Raw genomic sequence first — 7,169 nt, forward strand, 5'->3', positions numbered from 1 at the left:
TTTGCACATTTACAGTATACAGTTGACATTTTTATTTTTACTACGCTTAGAATATCTTGTTTTCCTTTCACGCCCTCACCCCATCCCCCTTTCAAATTCCTGCTGTGGACTGCAAATTTCCCCATTGTACGAATGGACGAATAAAGGTTTTCTGATTCTGATTCTGACTTATTCTGAATTTTTTTTTAGCATCTTAAAGACAGACAAATCTTCTTTTCCTTTCGGCTTTTCCCCTCAGGGGTCACCACAGCGAATCAATGTCCTCCATCTATCCCGGTTTTGTGCATCCTCTTCTCTCACACCAGCTACCTTCATGTCCTCTTTGACCACATCCATAAACCTCCTCTTCGGTCTTCCTCTCGGTCTGCTGCCTGGCAGTTCAAGGGTCAGCATCCTTCTCCCGATATAGTCACTCTCTCTCCTCTGGACATGTCCAAACCATCTCAGTCTGGCCTCTCTGACTTTCTCTCCAACGCCTCTAATATGAGTTGTCCCTCTAATGTACTCATTCCTGATACAACCTGGTCACTCCCAAAGAAAACCTCAACATCTTCAGCTCTGCTACCTCCAGCTCTGCTTCCTGTCTTTTCTTCAGTGGCACTGTCTCCAGTCCAAACGTCATGGCTGGTCTGACCACGGTTTTATACACTTTTCCTTTCATCCGAGCTGAAACCCTTCGATCACACATCACACCTGACATTTTTCTCCAGTCGCTCCAGTCTGCCTGGACACGCTTCTTCACCTCTTTTCCACAATCTCCATTGCTTTGGACAGTTGATTGAGTTGAGTTCTGTTATCTCTTTGTCCTGTAGCATGTCTCTTGCACTTGGATCCCTCTCATTCACACACATATATTCCGTCTTGCTGCGACTGATCTTCATTCCTCTCCTTTCCAGGGCATATCTCCACATCTCTAGTTTCTCCGCCACCTGTTCCCTGTTCTCGCTACAGATCACAATGTCATCTGCAAACATCATGATCCAAGGAGATTCTTGTCTAACATCGTCTGTCAGCCTGTCCATCACCATAGCAAACAAGAAGGGGCTCAGAGCTGACCCCTGGTGGAGTCCCACCTCCACCTTGAATTCCTCACTCATACCGACAGCACACCTCACAACTGTCTTACAGTTACATGTCTTGCACCGCTCTGACATACTTTTCCGTCACTCCAGACTTCCTCATGCAATGCCACAGCTCTTCTCTGGGCACCCTGTCATACGCTTTCTCCAGATCTACAAAGACACAATGCAATTCCTTCTGACCTTCTCTGTACTTCTCTATCAGCATTCTTAAAGCAAACATTGCATCTGCCATACTCTTTTTTTGGCATGAAGCCATACTGCTGCTCACAAATGTTCACTTCTGCTCTTAGTCTAGCTTCAACTACTCTTTCCCAGAGTTTCATTGTATGGCTCATCAACATTATTCCTCTGTAATTAGTACAACTCTGCACATCTCCTTTGTTCTTAAAAATGGACACGAGTACACTTTGTCTCCATTCTTCAGGCATCTGTTCACCATCTAAGATCTTGTTGAATAACCCAGTCAGGAACACCACCGCTACCTCTCAGACAGACACTTCAATACCTCGATTGGTAAATCATCAGGTAAATCATCCAAGTGCCTTTCCCCCTTCATCCTCTTCAGCGCCCTCCTCACCTCATCCTTGCTAATGTTTGCTACGTCTTGGTCCACAATAGTCACATCTTCTACTTTTTGTTCCTTCTCATTTTCCTCATTCATCAATTCTTCAAAGTACTCTTTCCATCACATTACTGGCACCTGTTAATACATTGCCATCTCTATCCTTAATCACCCAAACCTGTTGCAGGTCCTTACCATCTTTGTCTCTCTGTCTCACCAGCCTGTAAAGATCAGTCTCGCCTTCCTTACTGTCCAGCCGTGCATCCAAGTCATCATAGGCCTCTTGTTTTGCCTTTGCCACCTTTACTTAAACGTGTGCTGCATCTCTTTGTACTGCTGTCTACTTCCGTCCGTGCTCTCAGTGTCTCACTTCTTCTTTGCTCACCTCTTTCTCTGTATACACTCCTGCACCTCCCCATTCCACCACTAAGTCTCCTTATCTACCTTTCTTCCACTCGATACCCCAAGTAACGGAGGTATCACTGTAGCTAAATTTCATTCCAATTGTATTCACCAAGTGTCCTCCCATTTAAGATGTATCATTGCTCCGCATATCTTCAGTGATCGGTGTGACTTGGTAGTTGAGGACCCCACCTCATGTTGCGCTATACAGAAGTAAACTGATCATAGAAATGCTGTCGTCCCCGCCTGCACCTGCACAGGTGCTGGTTGTCCCGATCAGTGGCGGACTGCCACGTTCGGATTGGCGACCAACGGGTAGCGACGCCAGCCCTGCCTGCAGCCTCGCAGGTGCTGGTCGTTTTAATCAGTGACACTTAAAAGGACAACCGGCACGACCATCCGGTATCGGTTCATTGTTTGTTGCATGCTTTGTCTGCAATCGCATGCATTGTATGCTGTGCATGTGTTTGTTTAACCTTGGCGGTCTTTTAATCTTGGTTTTCTTTTGATACTTTGTATTTTTTTCCATTCTGATGATTTTGATGTTTTCGATTTTGTTTTTGCTGACTTTATTTTAATACAATTTGTCAAACACAACCTCCTGCTTCCTCCTGCCTGCTTTTTGGGATCCGCACCCGCCATCACCACCTTGCAAACCATGACAGAAAGTAGCGTGAGCATCCTGATGACACCACACAAATGTGTGTTTGTTTTTGGGCAATAAGGAGGAGAAAAAAGCCTTTGATTGCGCCACTTTTCTTCCAACCGTGTTAGCAGCAGAATTTCACTTGAGGGTAGGAATGTGCATATTAACAAAACCGGGAATGTGCATATTAACAAAACCTTTGTGTTTCAGTGTTTTGAAAGCTACTCCGGCACCACTTATTAACCATAGCAGAGGTTACAAATGTAGAGGTCAACTTGATCACACCTTTGCTCTCGCCACACAAAAAACTCACAGTAATTATTTCCCCTTTCCGGCCCACTGCTCAAGTAAGTAATACATTCATCCAGCACAATTTCATGTCTTGCTTGCTGCAGGCATGTTTGCATGGTTGTCAAATTACTCAGGATGCCAGTACAGCCATTTATTCCAATGCTAATAGCCACTATTTGAGCATGCACACTGAACAGAGAAATGTCACACTCAATCAGAGACATGTTTTGTGGTACATTGGCAAAACACACAAGTATCTTTGGATTGACACGTGCAATATAAATGATGTGACATGACTCATGAAAAATGGCACTCACATTTCCATGGGCACTCATCTTGATGAGTGAGTAGCAGCATTACTGGCGTTGCTGGTTGCTGTAATGATGGAATACTGGCAGTACCTTTATATACGATGTGGTTGTACAACAAAAGTTGCATAATCAACCAAAAGTGAGCCTTAACCCTCATAATATGTTAACCGGTCAATTTTACCCATTTCCATTTTAGTGTTGACTATAGCACTGGATATCTTTTGCTTTTCTTTTCTTCAAAACAGTTCTAAATTATCTCAATGGGATATAAAATATGTTTGGTCTCTTTTAAGTATGTTTATAACATCTCAGAAACAGTTGTTGCTGATTAATGAGAAGGTTTCTTCAGCCGTCATCTGTACTTCTTTGAAGGTGTCGGAGGTTTCGCTTCTGATCCAAGAGGCTTCGTCAGCGAACTATACTAATACAGTAAAGTCTCGTTATATCGATATTCAAGGGAGTCCGAAAAAATATCGATATAACCGGGACTATCGATATATCCGACCCTGTTTTCATGTCATTTTCTCCGTGCGTGCATAGAAATAGTATCGATATAACCGGGACTATCGATATATCCGATATCGATATAACGAGACTTTACTGTATACTATACTACTACAATACTAGTGGGCCTCAATCTGCAGTACAGATGCACCTAAAAGCTACCAACCACTAATTTGGCGACAATGGGTTAAAATCTTAGCGAAAGAAAATAGATGATTTGAAAGGGGAGTAAAATAAGTTATTTTCATAAAACAGCAAAACCCTTCACTAAATCGCAATGGTGGGGTGAGGTTCAATTTGGATCGTTCCTACAACCTACTTCTTAGGCAACATAGGCTTAGCTATGATGATAAGGTGATACCAGATCAAATGGGGCAACCAGGCCAGTCGTAGACCCATACTCAGGCAGGAGAATAGAAGTAATCAGTCAGGACAATAGAAGTAATCACACCATGGAATAGTCCTCTGCTCCCCCCGGCCTGCCTTTCCACACCCTCTTTCTCTGAATGCACACGTCGATCGAGCGAGAGAGAGAGAGAGAGAGAGAGAGAGAGAGAGAGAGAGAGAGAGAGAGAGAGAGAGAGAGAGAGAGAGAGAGAGAGAGAGAGAGAGAGACGTAGATCGCCTACAAGGAGTTTTTTTTACAGATACTTTTGCTGTTATGGGACTGAAAAAGACCCCACCACAGGCCTGTGTTCAGCCAAAGAAGACACAAAACAAAATTACAGTAGAGGAGAAGAAGGAGATCATTGAGAAACATGAATGAGATGTGCATTTGTCTGATTTAGGGGTTTAGCGGATATGCTAAATCCACCATTGCTACCGTCCTTCGCCTAAAAGCTTTACACAAAGGCTTTATATATTTGATGCTTTCATGTGACTCAAGGCTTGGCATGAAAGCAGCATGGACGAATTTGTGGCCCACATGCATCCTTGAGAGGATCTTGATCCTCATGTTTTGGACGACATGTTTCCATTGGACAGAACGTGGGACTCAAAGTGGATGCAGATGACATAGAGGAGCTTGTTGCTGACCATAATGAGGTCCTCAACACAGATGATTTGATTTGCCTTCAAGAGGACAAGCAGAAGCAAGCCATTCAGGAGTTGTCATCTGAGGGTGAGGAGGACGAGATGGCTGCAGCATCAAGTGCAGCCTTTTATTGAACAGTTCCATCCAGAAAAGACTGTGGCTTTGAGAATCATCAACATGATGAATGATAATGTGATGCCTCAGTTTCGTAAGACCTTACAAGTCAGAAATCAGAATCAGAATCAGAATCAGAATCATCTTTATTGCCAAGTATGTAGAACACACAAGGAATTTGTTTCCGGTAGAACACACTGCACTAGTATCGTTGTCAAAAAAAACTGCTAAGTGGCACTATACAGTTCCATTTTGGGTACTGTTGAAAGAGTTCAAAGAGTTCAAAGAGTTAATGGCTTGGGGGAAGAAGCTGTTTAAATGTCTGCTGGATTTGGTGCGCATGGATCGGTAGCGCCTGCCTGAGGGGAGTAGCTGGAAAAGGTGGTGGGCAGGGTGCGGAGGGTCCAGTATGATTTTCCGCACCCTAATTTGAATTCTTGCAGTGTGCAAGTCCTCGAGAGTGGGTAGGGCGGTGCCAATGATTTTTTTCCGGCGTCCTAACTGTCCGTTGAAGTCGGATTTTGTCCATTTTTGTGGCGGCCCCGAACCAAACGGTGATGGAAGAACACAGGATGGCAACAGGTATCAATTAAGAGCCATCAACGACCATCACACATGTAAATAAAGTGACTTTATTATAGAGTGCAGTGTATTTCTTTCACTACAATACAATAGCACATTTATTATACATAGAATAAGGTATATTGTGTGTAGTTTTAAGGCTTATTTAGTTGAAAAATATTTTATGGAGACTTGGGAACGGATTATTGTCATTTTAATGGTTTCCTATGGGAAATTAATTTTTGGGATACATACTTTTTGCCTTACACACTCTGTCTGGGAATCAATTAAGTTCGTAAGCCAAGGTCCCACTGTATATAGTTATTGCTGATGTCACTTATTATTTGACTGTTTTGTGTGGATTTTTACATCCGGGTACAAATAACCCACAACATAATCATTTTTTTTTCAACCTAACATGAGGGTTAATACGAGTTTAAAATACCATATCATTGGTACACTTGGGCTAAATGTTCTGCCCAAAAAATGGAGCAACAAAGTCTCAGTACATAACATATGTCAAGGATTTCAATACTGCTTCAAACTAAACTAATGAGTCACGAGGCATGAATTCATTTTCAGAGAAAGGCCCCAAATTGTCCCCAAAGCTCTGTAGTACTGCACCGTTGATGGACACCATCATGCTGACGGTCCGCTTTACCTGCATACCAACATTTTTTGGATTTGGTTCTCTATACATTGCAAAAACCAGTGTGTTAAATGTACTCAATTTTATTTCTTCAAGTGACTGCACAAAAAAACTAATCTGGATCAAGGTACATACAGTTTGAATACATTATCTGTCCACGATGGTCCACTGTGTGGCCCCTCCCTCTTTTCTCTTTTTGATCATCTCAATTCAAAGTGGGCTGCACATCTCCCCAATCATCACACCTTGTCTCATTTACACAGCTGCCAGTCTTTCATCAGCTACACTCACCCTTTGCAGTATAAGTTTGACAAGCCGCTTGTTGCTAGTTTATCAGATGTCATCCAACCATATTCGCTGCTTCCTCCCTCAAACACATTGGACACATTTTTGCACATGTCTGGCAGTGAATAAGTTAAGAAGAAAATGTGAAAACAAATATCACCACTAATGTTTTACGTTGCAATGCAAACTCCTATTTTTCATGTGGACGTGACCTGGTCCCTGTCTGTATGTTGTCAGTTCCACAGGTCAACAATGTAGGTAGCCTGAGGTGCAATTGGTGTAAAGTGATTACTAGGCCACCATGTAGACTAGGTTGACATTTCAGGGCAATTCAAAGGTGGTGATAATTAAAAACCTGACCTTAAACAGATGAATTAAAAAAAGAACACATCTTTCCCCGCTAACATTATCTCTCGTGTGGGTCAGGAGGTCCATTGGGCACTGCAGTAATAATCTTGTTCATTGTCTCTGTGTCGGTTTGTGTGTACTCGGTGATGAAGGCATTAATTTTATTCCTTAATCCATCTGCTCCATTTCTTATCATGTACAAAGAACAAAACCACAAAGCAAACACTGAATGGCATGAAGTATTCCTTCTAAGTACTCCATTGCCTTTGTTAGTGAGTCCAGAAGCGTATATTATACACGCACGCTTCCATCCAACCAAGCTGAAGCTAGGCTTTTCTTTGCTTTTGTCTGATTGGTTTCATTGCATTTTTCTAGGACAGC

At 42.6% G+C, this 7,169-nt stretch overlaps 1 protein-coding gene across 1 annotated transcript in view; it reads right to left on the bottom strand.

The window, feature by feature from the left end:
- Nucleotides 1–7,169, bottom strand: part of alk (ALK receptor tyrosine kinase) — a 498,990-nt gene that overhangs the window by 489,643 nt on the left and 2,178 nt on the right. The window lies entirely within an intron of this gene.

Source organism: Hippocampus bargibanti, linkage group LG09 (genome assembly GCF_051943395.1).
Source record: "Hippocampus bargibanti isolate YZ-2025 linkage group LG09, ASM5194339v1, whole genome shotgun sequence".
Classification (NCBI taxonomy): Eukaryota; Metazoa; Chordata; class Actinopteri; order Syngnathiformes; family Syngnathidae; genus Hippocampus; species Hippocampus bargibanti.